A 20313-nucleotide genomic window follows, 5' to 3' on the forward strand; every position below is an offset into this window, starting at 1 on the left:
ACCGCTGGGTCACAACGGCCGGCTGTAGACCTAATTATGTATGCACTAACATGTAAGTAATCTTCTGTCTGCAGTTTGTTTCGTTCACTTGCATATTTCTTGGAGTTCTAGTTTCCTCATGTGTTAGTGTATAGAGTGTAGTGACATTAAGAGGGAGTTCTTGTTGTTGTGGCCTTCAGTCCTGAAACTGGTTTGATGCAGCTTTCCATGCTACTCTATCCTGTGCAAGCTTCTTCATCTCCTTCTGAATCTGTTTAGCGTATTCATCTCTTGGTCTCCCTCTACGATTTTTACCCTCCACGCTGCCCTCCAATACTAAATTGGTGATCCCTCGATGTCTCAGGACATGTCCTACCAACCGATCCCTTCGTCTAGTCAAGTTGTGCCACAAGCTCCTCTTCTCCCCAGTTCTATTCAATACCTCCTCATTAGTAATGTGATCTACCCATCTAATCTTCAGCATTCTTCTGTAGCACCACATTTCGAAAGCTTCTATTCTCTTCTTCTCCAAACTATTTATCGTCCACGTTTCACTTCCATACATGGCTACACTCCATACAAATACTTTCAGGAACAACTTCCTGACATTTAAATCTATACTCGATGTTAACAAATTTCTCTTCTTCAGAAACGCTTTCCTTGCCATTGCCAGTCCACATTTTATATCCTCTCTACTTCGACCATAATCAGTTATTTTGCTCCCCAAATAGCAAAACTCCTTAACTACTTCAAGTGTCTCATTTCCTAATCTAATTCCCTCAGCATCACCCGACTTAATTCGACTAGATTCCATTATCCTCGTTTTGCTTTTGTTGATGTTCATCTTATACCCTCTTTTCAAGGCACTGTCTATTCCGTTCAACTGCTCTTCCTAGTCCTTTGCTGTCTCTGACAGAATGACAATGTCATCGGCGAACCTCAAAGTTTTTATTTCTTCTCCATGGATTTTAATACCTACTCCGAACTTTTCTTTTGTTTCCTTTATTGCTTGCTCAATATACAGATTGAATAACATCGGGGATAGGCTACAACCCTATCCCACTCCCTTCCCAACCACTGCTTCCCTTTCATACCCCTCGACTCTTATAACTGCCATCTGCTTTCTGTACAAATTGTAAATAGGCTTTCGCTCCCTGTATTTTACCCCTGCCACCTTCAGAATTTGAAAGAGAGTATTCCAATCAACATTGTCAAAAGCTTTCTCTAAGTCTGCAAATGCTAGAAACGTAGGTTGTCTTTACTTAATCTTTCTTCTAAGATAAGTCGTAGGGTCAGTATTCCCTCACGTGTTCCAACATTTCTACGGAATCCAAATTGATCTTCCCCGAGGTTGGCTTCTATCAGTTTTTCCATTCGTCTGTAAAGAATTCGAGTTAGTGTTTTGCAGCTGTGACTTATTTAATTGATGGTTCGGTAATTTTCACATCTGTCAACACCTGATTTCTTTGGGATTGGAATTACTATATTCTTCTTGATGTCTGAGGGTATTTCGCCTGTCTCATACATCTTGCTGACCAGATGGTAGAGTTTTGTCAGGATTCGTTCTCCCAAGGCTGTCAGTAGTTCTAATGGAATGTTGTCTACTCAGGGGGCCTTGTTTCGACTCAGGTCTTTCAGCGCTCTGTCAAACTCTTCACGCAGTATCATATCTCCCATTTCATCTTAATCTACATACTCTTCCATTTCCATAATATTGTCCTCAAGTACATCGCCCTTGTATAGACCCTCTATATACTCCTTCCACCTTTCTGCTTTCCCTTCTTTGCGTAGAACTGGGTTTTCATCAAAGCTCTTGATAATCATGCAAGTGGTTCTCCCTTCTCCAAAGGTCTCTTTAATTTTCCTGTAGGCAGTATCTATCTTACCCCTAGTGAGATAAGCCTCTACATCCTTACATATGTCCTCTAGCCATGCCTGCTTAGCCATTTTGCACTTCCTGTCGATTTTTTGAGACGATTGTATTCCTTTTTGCCTGCTTCATTTACTGCATTTTTATATTTTCTCCTTTCATCAATTACATTCAATATTTCTTCTGTTACCCAAGGGTTTATACCAGCCCTCGTCTTTTTACCTATTTCACCCTCTGCTGCCTTCACTATTTCATCCCTCAAAGCTACCCATGCCTCTACTGTATTTTTTTCCCCCATTCCTGTCAATTGTTCCCTTATGCTCTCCCTGAAACTCTGTACAACCTCTGGTTCTTTCAGTTTATCCAGGTCCCATCTCCTTAAATTCCCACCATTTTGTAGTTTCTTCAGTTTTAATCTACAGTTCATAACCAATAGATGGTGGTCTGAGTCTATATCTGCCTCTGGAAATGTCTTACAATTTAAAACCTGGTTCCTAAATCTCTGTCTTACCATTATATAATCCATCTGATACCTTTTAGAATCTCCAGGGTTCTTTCATGTATACAACCTTCTTTCATGATTCTTGTACCAAGTGTTAGCTATGATTGAGTTATGCTCTACACAAAATTCTACCAGGCGGCTTCCTCTTTCATTTCTTAGCCCCAATCCATATTCACCTACTATGTTTCCTTCCCTCCATTTTCCTACTCTCCAATTCCAGTCACCCATGACTATTAAATTTTCGTCTCCCTTCACTACCGGAATAATTTCTTTTATCTCATCATACATTTCATCAATTTCTTCATCATGTGCACAGCTAGTTGCCATATAAACTTGTACTACTGTAGTAGGCGTGGGCTTCGTGTCTATCTTGGCCACAATAATGCGTTCACTATGCTGTTTGTAGTAGCTTACCCGTACTCCTATATTTTTATTCATTATTAAACCTACTCCTGCATTACCCCTATTTGCTTTTGTATTTATAACTCTGTATTCACCTTGTTCCTCCTGCCACCGAACTTCACTAATTCCCACTATATCTAACTTTAACCCATCCATTTCCCTTTTTAGATTTTCTAACCTACCTGCCCGATCAAGGGATCTGACATTCCACGCTCCGATGTGTAGAAGACCAGTTTTCTTTCTCCTGTTAACGACGTCGTCTTGAGTAGTCCCCGCCAGGAGATCCGAATGGGGGACTATTTTACCTCCGGAATATTTTACCCAAGAGGACAACATCATCATTTAATAATACAGTAAAGCTGCATGCCCTCGGGAAAAATTACGGCTGTAGTTTCCCCTTGCTTTCATCCATTCGCAGTACCAGAACAGCAAGGCGATTTTGGTTAGTGTGAAAGGGTACAGTACCACCCGACATTGAAAATAGGTACAACATACTTCATTATTTTTGTCAGAACAACACATTTTTTTGTAAAATAACTCAATTTCAATTAATGCAGCGAAGCCGGATACAAGTGTGGGAAAGAATGACAATTTATTTATTTAATTGATCACATGTGTACTCCCACAAAATAAATCCCTACATCCAGTTTGGTGAGATCTGTGAAATGAATGAATGTATGGTCGTCTGCTAACCGCAGATAGTGAATGTGAATATATGATCATCTTTGAGACGATCCTTTGGCCACCTTTGGTGGGACCAAAGAGATGAAATTTACCTGAGCTTTGAGCGCCTGTAATGTGGATGACCAATATGGAAGCAAGGTGCTCCCCCACTTCGGCAGAGGTGCGAGAGAACCTGAAGAACGGCCATGTTTCAGCACTCTGCCGCTGGATCTTGTGCTGTTAAGACCTGTCTTAGGTGTGCTCCGTAAAGATAAAAGAGTGGAGACATGGTATGCATGTGGAATATTTAAGAGTAGTTTGAAATAATAATTTCTCTATTTCAGGAACTTTTGTGGGGAGAATTAAATGTCAGGCAGGTAATATTAATGGGACCGTAGTAATCTTCGGAAGTGACCAACGGTCACAATGAAACCACATGTAGCAATAAGTTGAAATACTTCCATATGCTTAAGTTAAGCCGAATTACTAGCGTGTGTACTATAAGTTGAAATATTTAAGAAATGGCGTGTGCAGGGCTTGAAATTAGAGACGAGTACTTCCACGTGGTGAGTACTGTGTGTGTCTCAATCTGTGTATGAGACAAAGGATAAAGAGAAGTACTCGTCCATGGTATCAGTTGAGGACTCGCGTGTGTGATGAATATGTTCTTAATATTACTTTGCGTGATATGTTTCCGTGTGACGCTTGATTCAAGCTCTGAGAGAGAAGCAAGGTGAGTCAGCCGTCTACCCAGCAACGCCACTTGGCTTGCATTGCACAGGAAGACGTGCATATATCTCCAGAGTTCATAGTAGGAAAGTGGGGCAGTGTCGTGTGAAACTGGGATAAATATTAATTGAAGTGGGATAGCTGAAAGTGATAATGTTGTGACTATTCCCTGTGTTGTATTTCATGTTGTAGTGTGGTTTATGTCATGTAATTTAAGTATGTGTGGTTTGAATGGGAGAGTAGCAAGGTAGTTTCAGAGGTAGTGGGTTATGCGTGTTCCTTTTGTACCGCTCGGTCTGGAGGAAAGTTTCGTGATGATGGTTGTGAGAGTCGAAGTGTGAGATATAGAAAAAGATCCACCATCCTATCCAGAAAGTGCACTGTAGCGTTAAATAATTACGAGACCATAAGATAGAGAATCACCAATGTAAGGCCATGCCCACTGGGCGGAATTTCTCATGTGTTATTGTTGTAGGTTATAGAATTTGTGTGTTTAGGTTATAAAATTTATCGGAATAAATAAGATAGTGAAAAGAAAAAGATTGGTGGGCCTTTCCTTCGAATTGTATGTTGTCATGATATCCAGAATTTATAATGTGTGCGCCATTCATATTCAGTGCGATGGCCACGTGTTGATAAAAGCCGTTAAATAAAAAAAGAAAATGTGGTATTGCCAGTTCGTAGTGAACAGTCAGAGTTCTGTAAATTACTGATAGTCAGATGTGCGTTTCCGTTGCGTATTATTCATACAGGAGGATAATTTGTAACTTAATTGTGAGTACGAGAGTACATGTTACTCGATAAATAAGAATGAATAAACTCGCTTGGCAGACCACTCATCTTGCAGGCCTGACTGCTTGTGCCACAGTATGAGCAAGGCATGAGGGTGCCTCTCAAGTGTTACAAGGCCAGATCAGTCAATCATCCCGACTGTTGGCCCTGCAACTACTGAAAAGGCTGCTGCCCCTCTTCAGGAACCACACGTTTGTCTGTCCTCTCAACAGATACCCCTTCGCTGTGGTTGCACCTACGGTACGGCTATCTGTATCGTTGAGGCACGCAAGCCTCCCCACCAACGACAAGGTCCATGGTTCATGGGGGGGGGGGGGGAGGGTTAAGAGGGATAATGAGTGTATTATGAGTGGTCAAGCGGGAATATGAAAATCAGTAGCACCTGATAAAGTGGCTGTTGGTTTACGAGCTCACTCTAAGCCTTCTGACTCATCTTGCCCGGCCATGCATTGCAAGAAACCTGCTTTCCGCTGATTGTCTCGATACTGTTCTAAACTATCCGGCCAAGACGCTCGTATGGTACAGGTTCCAAACTGAGTTAGGTAGGTGACGTGTTTATTATCCAAAGAAGAAACTGCAGCTTACATTTTAGAAGTCTAAAACGTTGTTGTGTACGAGACTGCGCTTCTAACTGAAGTTGCCCAATAAGTTGTACGTTTAACGGAACAAAGCAGTTTCACTCTTCTTCAGGAGGTTGCAATAAAAAATTACAACGCATACAAGGTAACATTTCCAGCTCTAAATAAACGATCTTGAAGAAAATTTGTTTTTAGTTTACTGTTTCACGTGATATGTGTATTTTGTGAATTGGAATAACGAGAAACTCATTGTTATGATACAAAATCATTAAAATAACAATGATAATAATAATAATATGAAAATAAATGCTTAAAAATAGCCTTCTTGTATACCATGTGCATAAAATCAATGAAATTTCTTCACATAATATCAAAACGGACAACACAATACAAAACAAATTCAGTAAGATTTCAAATTGTGGTGAGTGATCCTATAAATATCCTGATTTGTATGAGGCACATTTCAGTACATTGGGAAAGGTCGACGAAGAGAACTGATTATGCACTAGCGACTGCAGCGTATTACATCGTTTCTCAAGTGTGGACAAACATCATAGTCATTGAGCAGGATTAGATATGGAAATCTTCTAACATCGGCTGCCTTATACGTCCAACGGCTGTATGTGTGCTGTCGATTCTTTTGGGATCACCAGATCAACAAGTACTTTATCCTCAGGTATGAAAACATTTCTTTCACAATGACCACTCAAATAATCTAACAATAATACGGATTTTTCTCCCACACTGGGAAATAAAACTTATGTCAATTATTTTTTGACGTTGACAGACGTTAGCTTACCAGCTTTCAATCTCATCACGAGAATATGTGGGGCTTCAAAAGAGATTCTCGGATTCTCGGTCTAAACTCTCAGTTAATTTCTTGAAAAGCTATGAATAGGAGGCGGTTAATGTGGAAAAGCCATTTTGGCGACATAACTTAGGACAAACAACTTGTTCACCTGGTGATCCCAAAAGGCTCGATTGGACAGGTACAATTGTTGGACGTATAGGGCTTTCGAGTTCCGAAGCGTTTGTAAGAAGATTTTCAGATCTAGTTCTGATGAACGATTATGATGTCAATATACTCTTGACAAACCAAGCTGCAGCCACTAGAACATAATTAACCACCCCGCCAAAGTTTTTTAATATAATGAAATCAGCTACTGATAGAATCACGCGCCACAGTTTGAAATCATTCTGAATTTTGTTTTGTATTGTGTTGTCTGCAGTGTGAAGACGCGTGTAGCCCAGTAGTTTGGTATTGCTCGTAGCCTCGTTTCATGTCAGTGGGAAGATTTCCGAATCACAGGAACTGTTTCCCGAAGGAGAGTAGGGGCTCGACCACGGTCAGCTGTGACAACAGATAACCGCTATATTCTCCACCTGCTTAGCTGTGTGGTAACGTGCTTACCTTCTGTGCAGCGGTCCCTGGTTCGATTGCCGGCCGCGGTGGCCGAGCGGTTCTAGGCGCTTCAGTCTGGAACTGCGCGACACCTACGGTCGCAGGTTCGAATCCTGCCTCGGGCATGGATGTGTGTGATGTCCTTAGGTTAGTTAGGTTTAAGTAGTTCTAAGTTCTAGGTTACTGATGACCTCAGATGTTGAGTCCCACAGTGCTCAGAGCCATTTGAACGATTTGAACCCTGGTTCGATTCCCGGCCGGGTTGGAGGTTTTCTCCGCTCGTGGACTGGGTGTTATCCTCATCACCATCTCATCCCCATCACCTGCGCGCAAGTCGCCCAATGTGGCGTCGACTCAAAGAAGACTTGCATTTGGCGGCCAAACCTCCCCTGACGGGGCCTCCCAGCCAACGATGCTATACGCTGATTTCTATTTCTACGGCTATATTGTGCAGCAATTTACAGTTTGTACAGAAACCAGATGGCAGTTATAAGAGCCGAAAGGTATGGAAGGGAAGCAGTGGTTGGGAAGGGAGTGAGACAGGGTTGTAGCCTATCCCCGATGTTATAAAATCTGTATATTGAGCAAGCAGTAAAGGAAACAAAAGAAAAATTCGGAGTAGGTATTAAAATCCATGGAGAAGAAATGAAAAGTTTCAGGTTCACCGATGAAAATGTAATTCTGTCAGAGACAGCAAAGGACTTGGAAGAGCAGTTGAACGGAATGGACAGTGTCTTGTGATGCTGCGGGAATTAGATTAGGAAATGAGACACTTAAAGTAGTAAATGAGTTTTGCTATTTGGGGAGCAAAATAACTGATGATGGTTGAAGTAGAGAGGATACAAAATGTAGTCTGGCAATGGCAAGAAATGCGTTTCTGAAGAAGAGAAATTCGTTAACATCGAGTATAGATTTAAGTGTCAGGAAGTCGTTTCTGAAACAATTTGTATGCAGTGTAGCTGTGAATGGAAGTGAAACGTGGACGATAAATAGTTTAGACAAGAATAGAATAGAAGCTTTCGAAATGTGGTGCTACAGAAGAGTGCTGAAAATTTGATGGGTAGATCACATAACTAATGAGGAGGTATTGAATAGACTTGGAGAGAAGAGAAATTTGTGGCGCATCTTGATTAGAAGAAGGGATCGGTTGGTAGGGCATATTCTGAGGCATCTTGGGATCACCAACTTAGTATTGGAGGGCGGCGTGGAGGATAAAAATCGTAGAGGGAGACCAAAAGATGAATACACTAAACAGATTCAGAATGATGTAGGTTGCAGTAGGTACTGGGAGATGAAGAATCTTGTACAGGATAGAGTAGCACGGAGAGCTGCATCACACCAGTCTCTGGACTGAAGACCACAACAACAAAAATTGTGCAGCAGGCAAGAAGGGACTCACGTCAAACAGCAGGTGCAATTACCACCACCTTTAATAGGACTGAAAGGCGCACAATCTCACCCTCCACATTGGCAATGTAACCGGCTTGGGGTGGTCTCTTTGCCCGACAACTAGTACGTTGTGTTTCGTTGACACACGCGCATCGGCGACTCCGTCTGCTATGGTGCCAAGAGCATAGGGACTTGTCGCATAGGGAATGCGGACGCGAGCTCTTTCGGGTGCGAACACGTTCAGTCTGAGTTGTATCCAGATATGGCGAGAGACATGAACACGGCAATAATGATCGTTTTGGTGGACCGGTTATGATGTTATGGGGAGGGATCATTCTGCATGACCGTACTGACATACGAGGCCTGTTCAGAAAGTAAGCTCCGATTGCTTGCCAAATTGAAACCACAGTGAACATCAGAAATGTTTTACTTGTAACAATTAGCTACACCTTTCAGCTACTTCTCTACGTAGTCGCCGTTCTGACTTAGACTTTTGTCATAGCGTTGTACGAACTTTTCAATAGCCTCATCATAGAAGGCAGCCGCCAGTGCTTTCCGCCAATTCTCCACGCTGGCCTACACCTCGTTGTCTGTGTCAAAATGTTGTCTTCAAAGACAGCGGTTCATGTGACCAGAGATGAAACTCAGGGGGAGACAATTGCGGACTGTATTGTGGGTAATCTCACATTTCCATTTGAAAACAATGCAGGAGCATCTTCATTGCCCCTGCAGAATGCGGTTGAGAATTGTCTTGAAGAAGAAACAGCACGACAGTTATGTAATGTTAGCTGCATAGCTTCAGGCGAAATTTCTCACCAGGCCCTCGTACTTGGCGGCAGACACTATTTTCTAGACATCTTTACGCACTCACTGCGAGCTCAGAAATGAGAAGAGCGACGTGATGCTAACTGGGGTTATACTAGAGACACTACCCAACACATCTGTGCAAAGCTTTATCGGATTTTCATAGTCGTTTCCATTTCGCGACCGATCGGAGCTTACTTTCTGAACGCCCCTCGTACAAATCTTGCTATACCGGAGATCTTTGCAAAAGCGAACGGCAACCCATCGGTCACCTCGGGCACGCGTGCAGCCTACACGGCCCCTGCACGCCCTAGTGTCGCGTACACTCCCTGTCGCAGCACGAACGGTCATAGCCGGGGCACCAGAATCCAAGAGACCTATTCGCGTCCGTCACTCACGTGACTAGAAAATAGTGCCGCGAGTATTCCGAAAGCCGGCAGCTATTAAGGTGGCGCCAGAGCTGCACAAGTCGGTTCTTCCGGCTTCGAGACCCTCTCCTTACCTCCGGGCGGGTGCTACATACCCCACCGTCTTTGAATGCTCTCGAAATCCATCGTAGGAACCGACGTCTCAGTATTCAGCATTCATCGTTATTTCCCTTGGTGCAATCTGACTATATTCAGGATAGACTTTTCTTTTCCTGTGATTGTGTTGATCAGAACAGCCTCATAGGGCTTAGAATATTTTCCATGCAAGTATCTTTGTCTACGATGTAGATCCTAATTGAGTTACTGGTCAGACTTTGGAATGGCCATACTGTCATGTCTTCATACCTGTGAGACACTATAACTGTGATTTTCGTCGAAGCAGATGTTTCTTTCCTTGGTTAATAAACTTCTGTAAACTTTCATCACTGTTTTCAGTGTGACCTTGCGAGTGACACATCAGATCTCTAAACATGGTTAGCGCTATTGTGACACTGTAATTCTTCACCGTTTGTGCCTTTTCGAGGGTGCACTCGATCCTCAATTTTTATGGACGACAATGCGCGACTACATCGAACAGTGTTGGCGGAGGACGTCTTGGAACGAGAGATATTAGGCGAATTGACTGGCCTACCCGTTCCCCCGAGTTAAATCTCATCTAGCACTTGTGGACTGCTTAGGGGAGACATACTGCATCGCGTCTGCAAAAACCAGTGACAATGCGGCAGTTGTCAACCGCGATGCTGGAAGAATGAAACGCTGTACCAGAAAAACACCTTACCAATCTTGTGGGGCGAGCATCGGAGCCCGTGCAGAGCTTGAAGTGCTGTCCGTGGTGATCACACACCGTATTAAGAACTATTATAATATACAAGGTAACTGGAGGAAATACGCAACGACACAAACAGAAATGACACAGTATTGTACTATTATACGAGGGTGGGTCAAATGAAAACCTTAAATATTTTTTAAAATATTATTTATAGTGCAGAAGTGGTACAAAGCTGTATCACTTTTCAACATAATCTCCCCCACGCATAATGCAAGTCCTCCAGCGCTTACAAAGTGCAAAAATTTCTTTAGAAAAAAATCTTTTGGGTCAAAATGGCTCTGAGCACTATGGGACTTAACATCTGTGGTCATCAGTCCCCTAGAACTTAGAACTACTTAAACCTAACTAACCTAAGGACATCACACACATCCATGCCCGAGGCAGGATTCGAACCTGCGACCGTAGCAGTCCCGCGGTTCCGGACTGAGCGCCTGAACCGCTAGACCACCGCGGCCGGCAAAATTCTTTTGGTATTCTGCGCAACTACTCATGCACCGCGTGACGTACCTTTTCATCAGAACGGCTAATAATGGGTATAATCAGAATATGATTGATTACTTGTTCAGTAAGAAAACCTCCCAAAACTGTTCGACTTTGAGCAACAACCTCCCCACTGATAGCAAAGAAGCTAAAAAATTTATATCCATTCCTTTCTTGGGTAATATATCGTATAGTATGAAACGTCTTCTAAGGAAAAAATATAACTGTAATGTCTCCTTCTCTACAGATAACAGTTTAAAAAGAAATCTTGTACATTCAGTAGAGATTGCTAGCGATTGGTTTTCCAATTCAGGTGTTTACAAACTAACCTGTAATAACTGTCCTTCATATTATATTGGTCAAACAGGCAGAGCTGTGAAAACGAGATGTAAAGAACACCTATTAGGTAAAAAAGGAGCGAATGTACACAGCTCTACCTTTGCTGAACACCTCTTGATAGCCGGTCATACGCCTAAACGGTTAGAAGACACTGTTATCCTACACAGAGAAGTCAAAGGGCGTAGATTAGATCTGTGGGAAGAGTTACAAATTTTTAATCATCTAGAGCTCAAGGACGGTAATATACTTAACGACCAGTTGAACCTTGTTTGTAGACAATTTTTCGAAGGCTTTAAACCTGTACTGTTTATGGTATAACCTTAGTGGTCTATTTTCTCAGGAAGCTATGATGCACCTTCAATGCTTTAAGCTCACTACCCTTTATGTAATGTGGTTTTCTCACGATGTATGGCTGCCACTACATCGGCCCTTATGTGATTTTGTCTGGCTCTAAAACGTTGGTTCCCTGCGAATGTGTATTAACTGGATTGTGTATCAGGGTTCGTAATTCTGTCTTAAGAGCCATTATTGTCAATTTTAAAGTTCTGACATATATACCGTTTGTGGGCTTCACTAATATAGTAATGTAAATTTTACATTTTGGCTGTATATGCCACTATGCGTAACTCTCTCGGCATAAGCGCCACCTGCCTTTTTGATGTGTAACTACATTAATTGTACTAAGGCTCCCATACTGTTATAACGGGTGTGTTAAACGCCTTCCTTCTTTTTATTGTTACTTTATCTAAGGACGTTATTAATTCTGATAATATACACGTTGCTTTTGTACGCCAATTGGCACATGGTTAGCGCCATGAGCGCCACCTGCCCTGGTGGCCGATTACCCTCAGTTGGTTGTGAGCTCTGCAAGATCCATGTACTAATTTATATTTACGTGACAAACCCTAATTCTAGGGCTATATTTTAATTTTGACAAATGGATTTATGCCGACATTTGTAAAAACGGCGATGATACATCAGTCCTTACTAATGTAAACTTGTAAGTACCAGTCGTCGTTCTCATATTTCTGTAATGCAAGAGCTCTCTAATTTGTGTTAAAATCTATTCTTGACTTAAGTTTCATACTTTTCTGATGTAAGTGATGATGTTCATTGTCCTTAGGCCATCCTCTAAAGAAGACAAATTTACACTTGTAGAAACCTAGGTAAAGAATACTTTATCCATTGCAACTGGTCGGCTGTTTATAATTTTATTGCTCCTTACTCCAGGTTTTATGGTTTCGGCACTACGTTTCTCTCTCATGGGCATCTGCATAACTAATGAGTGGTTTTGGAATTCCCCTCGTGTTGTTTTGGTGCTGACAGGGCTCGCGAGTGGGACATTCAGTTTTACTGTCACTCTTGCAGCTGTTTTTCCTTTAGTTTTCGTAATAATCCATTTCACTGACCATCTGTCACGATCACTTAACATATACTTTCGTCCGCGTTATGACTTGCTGGATGATGTTTTTTCACTTCCTCTGTTCAAAAATGGCTCTGAGCACTATGGGACTTAACATCTATGGTCATCAGTCCCCTAGAACTTAGAACTACTTAAACCTAACTAACCTAAGGACATCACACAACACCCAGCCATCACGAGGCAGAGAAAATCCCTGACCCCGCCGGGAATCGAACCCGGGAACCCGGGCGTGGGAAGCGAGAACGCTACCGCACGACAACGAGATGCGGGCCCACTTCCTCTGTATGCGGTATCAGGGTTGTCACAAGTTCTGGAAATCAGGGAAATCAAGGAACATCAGGGATTTCAAATATGTTATGGAAATCAGGGAAATCAGGGAAATATCACGGAAATTTGAGAAAAAAATGTTCAAATGTCTGTGAAATGTCATCAGTCCCTAATCTTACACACTACTTAACCTAAATTATCCTAAGGACAAACACACCACACCCATGCCCGAGGGAGGACTCGAACCTCCGCCGGTAGCAGCCGCACAGTCCATGACTGCAGCGCCTTAGACCTCTCGGCTAATCCTGCGCGGCGAAATTTGAGAAAAACACTGAAAAAATCTCGTTTTCGTCTCAGTAGATGAAAAGGATTGTTTACTTAGATGTAATGCATCTTCGCTGGTCGGGCGCTCCTGAGTACGTGCGTCGCTACCCAACTCCCTTATTCTTACCGCTCCTCCCCTTCCTACCAGCCCCTCAGCTTGCAGTCAGTGCCGCCACCACTTCTTGCCGCTAGCCTAGCAGCTGCTGACGAGAGGCAGGGAGGCGTTAGGAGTGGTTTGTTTGGATCTGATTCTCAGAGACTGTTGATGCAGCAGCCGGAGACGGCGGTCATGCGTGTATGAGTTCTGTCTGAGCGATTATATAAATGTGTGTGCTATCGTTTTCTGGCAAAGGTTATGGCGGAACATTTAGCTGTCACAGTGTGACTGTCTTTTCTACGTGCCTATCCTCAGAAATCATCTTTATGATGAGTTGCCACCTATCCTGATTAGTGTTGATTCCCAGAGTATTTCCTCAAGTTATCTGTTGCATGGATTGATCACCGAGGTCTCATTTCATCAACATGGTGTCTGTGACACGTGAATAGCTGGCCACACGACTGGATTTCCGCGAGGGGCCAAAACTGTAGGCCATTTCTGCAGGTATCTCAAACGGATCGTGCCTGCCGATCTGAAGCCCATCATGTCCAACTTACGTGCAGGACCTGCCCGTCGGATCTAGTCTCACCGACCTGCCGCAGGCCGCGTGTGTTTGTAAGTAGCATAAAGCGGAGGATTTTCGCGGTTTATCCATGGACACGGGGCCGAGGTGTCCCTCGGCCGCGCGGAGTGGCCGCGCGAATCGAGGCGCGGTCCCTACCGCCGAGGGTTCGAGTCCCCTCGGGCATGGGTATGTGTGTTGTTCTTAGCATAAGTTAGCTTAAGTAGTGTGTAAGTCTAGGGACCGATGACGTCGGCAGTTTCGTCCTTTAGGAATTCACAGGCATTTGAACGTTTTTTTGCTCCTCGGCAGGCCAGAGGCCACGGGTGATGGATTTCAGGAATTGCGATTGTCTCACCGCAAGTTCATTGTACAGTGCGGAGTTTTATAGACTTTTTTTACTGTAGTACATTTTAGCACTTCGAACGAAGTTTATATGTTAGAAAAAAAATGGCTCTCAGCACTATGCGACTCAACATCTGAGGTCATCAGTCCCCTAGAACTTAGAACTACTTAAACCTAACTAACCTAGGGATATGACACACATCCATGCCCGAGGCAGGATTCGAACCTGCGACCGTAGAATTCGCGTGGTTCCGGACCGAAACGCCTAGAACCACACGGTCACACCGGCCGGCAGATATATGTTAGAAAGTGTGGACAATAAGAAGAAGAAAATTGTGGCAGTCGCTGGCGATTTGTACGCTATGTACTTATATATTTCTCGAAAGAAAAATTACGCAGTAACTGTAAAATAACAGACATAACACAGTGGGTAAGAATCATTAATAAAGAACATAGAGAAACCAAAATTTTACTGGCGGTCACCTATGTTGTTGGTTTACCCAACTCTTCCCTGACTTATACACTTCTTTCAAGAGGCCTCCTTTTTTCTGAGATTATTTCTGAAATCAGGAAGGTATTTTAAATCTGTCTTGCGACTCCAAGGAAATGCATATTTTTGTCACCAAATGTGTTTCGTTTTATTGAAATGAAATAACAGTGGTCTTAATGAAACACATATACTATTCTGCTTGCTTTCTCCATTTAAAAAGAGCGCATTACAAAAGATGTTGATGTTAGTACTTAAGAGTTCTGCTTACATGGAGGAGAAATTCAGAAGCCCTTACATTTTTTGTCAACTTATGTCTTTGGTTGCTTTGATATCTCAAAATTTATCAGGGAAAACTGCTAAAACTCGTTTGGAAATTACGGAAATATCAGGGAATTTCATGTGGTGAAACTGGTGGCTACCCTGGGTACAAATCTTCGATGTCGTTCCTCTTGGAACACCAAACATTTTGACTCGCTTGGTTACGGAAGCTCTCACCATACGTGCACCAACGATTTGCCCACGTTCGAATTCGCTAAGCCTCGACGTAATGCACTCACAACTGCACAGAATTCTGTACTGAGCGTGACTGACACTGGTAACGTATTGAGTATGTGGCACAGGTGCCATTCGTGGTCAAATACAACAGCTGGCTAGCATCTATGTTTATGTTCAAACCTGCTTCACATTAATTCTTATATCACAACTTCAGTATTCGAGAAGGCTATGGATCGCAAGTCAAAGGTATTCGATTCTACGAGGCAGAAGAAAACATATATAATATCCTACGTAGGTCCTAGTGAAGCACTTGCTGCCAGGGGAGCTTATCAGCTGAGTCCGGAGCGAACAGTAGTGGGGAAACCTCGCAGAAGCAGTAAAGACCTCGGCTGTGCTCTGGCTCTAATGCGACCGAGCTACACTATGTGACCAAAAACATCCGGACACCCCCAAAAACATACTTTTTGCATATTAGGTGCATTGTGCTACCTCCTGCTGCCAGGTACTCCATATCAGTGACCTCAGTAGTCATTAGACATCGTAAGAGAGCAGAATAGGCGCACCGCGGAACTCACGGGCTTCGAATATGGTCACGTGATTGGGTGTCACTTCCGTCATACGTCTGTACGCGAGATTTTCACACTCCTAAACATCCGTAGGACCACTGTTTCCGACGTGATGATGAAGTGGAAACTGAACAGTTTCTCACAGCACAGAAGCGTACAGGCCGACCTCGTCTGTTGACTGACAGAGACCGCCGACAGTTGAAATTCCAAACTGCATCAGGATCCACTGCAAGTACTATCACAGTTAGGAGAGGGATGAGAAAACTTGGATTTCATGGTCGAGCGGCTGCTCATAAGTCACACATCATGCCCGTAAATGCCAAACGGCGCCTCACTTGGTGTAAGGAGCGTAAACATTGGACGACTGAAAAGTGAAAAAACGTCTGGAGTGACGAATTACCGTACACAATGTGGCAGGGTGTGGGTAAGGAGAATGCCCGTTGAACGTCATCGCCAGCGGGTGTACTGCCAACAGTAAAATTCGGAGCCGGTGGTGTTATGGTGTGGTCGTGTTTCTCATGGAGGTGGCTTGCACACCTTGTTGTTTTGAGTGGCGCTATCACAACACAGGCTTACAATGATGTTTTGAGCGTCTACTTGCTTCCCACTGTTGAAGAGCAATTCGGGGATGGCGATTGCATCTTTCAACACGATCGAGCATCTGTTCACAATGCACGGCCTGTGGCTGAGTGGTTACACGACAATAACACCGTGTAATGGACTGGCCTGCACAGAGTCCTGGCCTGAATCCTATAGAACACCTTTGGGATGATTTGGAACCCAGACTTCGTGCTAGGCCCCACCGACCGACATCGATATCTCTTCTCAGTGTAGCACTCCGTGAAGAATGGGCTGCCATTCCCCAAGAAACCTTCCAGAACGTGACTGAACGTATGCCTGCGAGAGTGGAAGCTGTCATGAAGGGTAATGGTAGGCCAACACCACAATGAATTCCAGCATTACAAATGGAGGGCGCCACGAACTTCTAAGTCATTTTCAGCCAGGTGTCCGGATACTTTTGATTACATATTGTATGTTAAACGGTTAGATATTTTGCTAATGATGTTGATGGCGTACGAATTTCGTTGATTTTTTTTTCCAGTTGTATGAAAAGGGAGTGCTTGAGTGTACAGTGTCTGAAAACATCTGGAAACAACGTTTTCGGTAACATGCAAATTTCAATAGTTTTCTATAAAATACCATTGACTACCGCCGTTGCTGAGAGATATTCATTACTCGGAAGATGACCAAAATGGTTTTTAAGAAACTCAGCGATCGAGACTAGGTTGAGTGCATTAGAAATGCTCCCCTAGAAAATGACATGATCCAAATGACATGATTCGGTAAAAACTTGAGTTACTTGTTAGACTGAAAGAAACACAACACTGAACTTTGTACACAAATATTGCACACAGCTGTGCTTCTCTGAGGCATTAAGGTATGAAAGGACGGTGCTGTGTTTGGTTGTATTTTTTATTATTACAGTTCTATTACGGCGTGATTGCCACCTTCAGGTTATCCGTGAAAAATGTATTGTTTGGTGCAACTTACAAATTTTTAAACACATAATTTAACCTATTAGACAATTACGGTTTACTACATATATTGGGTGGTCTTGATATCCGCATGATATCGATGTCTCAGTTAATGTCGCACTGTTGTATAAGTTTGTTCCTTTGATGCTGTTGGAGCTATAGCAGGTGTTCAATCTTTCGTTGGAACATTTATTTACGGAGTTGTCGAATTATGAAAGTCTATTTCATAATGACGTTTCGTTACAGTTCTATTGACTGTTAAGTCAGCCATGTTACAAGGTTACAGACTGCTTCTGTGGTACTCTCTAGGTCATATCTTTGTTTGCACCATCTGTAAAATATTGTTTGTATGATTCGTATTCGTGTTATGCTACGCTCATATGTAATTTAATGCTATTGTTCTTTAAGGAATTGATTATGCCAGATATTGTTGTGCTGTGCGACGTCTGTGATAATTTCCCGATGTAGTTTTCGTAAATGCATGCTTTCCAGTGGGTACTTTTAATTTCGTAGTAACACGATCTTCCATGTGTTTGCAGATTTTGGTTTTCTTCTCATCTCTTGTTTGGAAGGACAGTTTCACTAAAATTTTTATGTAATGGTCGGTTTTCAAATCGATCTGTTCACCTAGGATTTCTTGAGGGTAGTTTCGTGTGTGTGAATGTATTTCGATTTCTTCAAGAATACTCAATAGTGGTCCTTTTGTGTAATGTGTAAACGTTCTAGAGGGTGTTCATTTAAACTGAAGGCACTGAAATATCTCGAAAACTACACATCGGATAAGGAAAAGGTTAAAATTCCAATTTTTTGGCTTCGGAGGTTGACATCCGACGGTACGACATTCCATCCGCCACCCGACCCCCTGCGTGGTTAGCGGGAAGCAATGTTGAAAACTTAAATGGGAACCTGTTGAGGATTACGATTCTACTGCAAAATCTACACGCAATTTATCAGAATAATTTTCTTCTTCTCGCCACAGATGGCGCTGTAATCGGAGGAATAGAAATGGGTACACAGTCGTAATTTACGACATGCTGTTCAGTTGCCCTAGAATATCCAATGGCACGTGGTCAGTATTTCATAACTTATAATTGGAAACCTCTTTCGCAAGTTGTATTCCTCCAACATATCGCGCAGTGGACTACTCGACGCGCCACCGTGGCCGTGTACCGAAATACGACGTATCATAACAGAGAGTACACTTCGACCGGAGGTCACGTAACGTGCAAACGTAGAACAGATAGCAGTACCAAAGATAACAATACTTGCCCACTGATTATTGCCTCCACACGTACCTACCACTTGGAAAACAGATGTGCAAGCGAACATGAATGTTGGAACCACAAAAGAAATAATCCTAATTTACGGAGAATATAGGAGAAATGGTGAAGCTCCTGTTGCCTTGAATTACCTAGTGTTTTCAAGAGAAAGCTCGCTTTCGTTCGTTCTTTTACAAGGATGTGAACGCGATCATGTCTGATGGCAGCGTACAGAGCGGCAAAAGGAAACGAAGCAAACGTGTTACGGGAGACGCTAATGAAATAGCCGCACCAGCGGCAACGCACCACAGCCCACTGATAATCCCCCGGCAACTACACCGCGATTCCGGTATGTCACAATACTGCATCGTCATAAGTATCATTTACATCAAACGTCACTGCATAAAGAAATTGATGGCGCCGATTTCCATAACCGTTAGTGTTTTGTGAATGGGCACATGAACAAATGCAGACGACCCCCACGTCCTTTGCCGAGGTAGTGTTTTCCGCTGAGTCAACATTCACAAACCATGATAGCGTTAAAGGGCATAATACGCATTACTGGAATGCAGGCAATCCCCACTGGTTGTGGCATGTTGACCAACAACGTTCTTGGTCGGTCAACGTATGATCTGGCATCATGGGGAACAAACTCATTGGTACGTATTTTATCGGTGGATCGTTGAATGGAGGCAAATATCGAACGTTTTTGCAACAGGAGCTACCGGTACTACTGCATGATGTTGCCTGGATGTTCGACAACTTACGTGGTTTCAGCAAGATGGTTCACAGCCCATAAGCACTGGAGCTATTAGACGTGTTTACACTTGTCGGTGGATCGGTAGAGGTAGTCCTATTAATTGGCTCGCTAGGTCGATAGATTTGAGGGCGCCGAATTTTTTGTGTGGGGAAATTTAAAAGGTAAGGTGTACCAGCAAATTCCAGCAGGCCGTGAAGACATGGTCGACCGCGTCAGAAACGCTTGTGCTGACGTTCCCACAGAGATATGCTTCCTTCTTGTGTACGGTCATTTAAAAAGCGGATCACCAAGACTACTGAAGTTGCCGGTACTACATTTGAACACTTACTCTAACTGGAAAAGTAGAGTAGAGTTCGCCTCGAGCCACAGTCACAGTGGAACTTCGAGTGGTCCCCTGTCCGATGTTGTTGTTGTTGTTGTAGTCTTCAGTCCAGAGACTGGTTTGAAGCACCTCTCCACGCTACTCTGCCTGTGCAAGCTTCTCCATCTCCCAGTACCTACTGCAACCTACATCCTTATGAATCCGTCTAGTGTATTCATCTCTTGGTCTCCCTCTACAATTTTTACCCTCCACGCTGCCCTCCAATGCTAAATTTGTGATCCCTTGATGCCTCAGAATATGTCTTACCGCCCGATCACGTCTTCTAGTCAAGTTGTGCCACAAGCTCCTCTTCTCCCCAATTTATTCAATACCTCCTCATTAGTTATATGATCTACCCATCTAATCTTCAGCATTCTTCTGTGGCACCACATTTCGAAAGCTTCTAATCTATTCTTGTCTAAACTGTTTATCGTCCACGTTTCACTTCCATACATGGCTACATTCCATACAAACACTTTCAGAAACGATTTCCTGACACTTAAATCTATACTCGATGTTAACAAATTTCTCTTCTTCAGAAACGCTTTCCTTCCCATTGCTAGTCTACATTTTATATCCTCTCTACTTCGACTATCATCAGTTATTTTGCTCCCAAAATAGCAAAACTCATTTACTACTTTAA

The sequence above is a fragment of the Schistocerca nitens genome, chromosome 2 (genome assembly GCF_023898315.1).
Source record: "Schistocerca nitens isolate TAMUIC-IGC-003100 chromosome 2, iqSchNite1.1, whole genome shotgun sequence".
NCBI lineage: Eukaryota > Metazoa > Arthropoda > Insecta > Orthoptera > Acrididae > Schistocerca > Schistocerca nitens.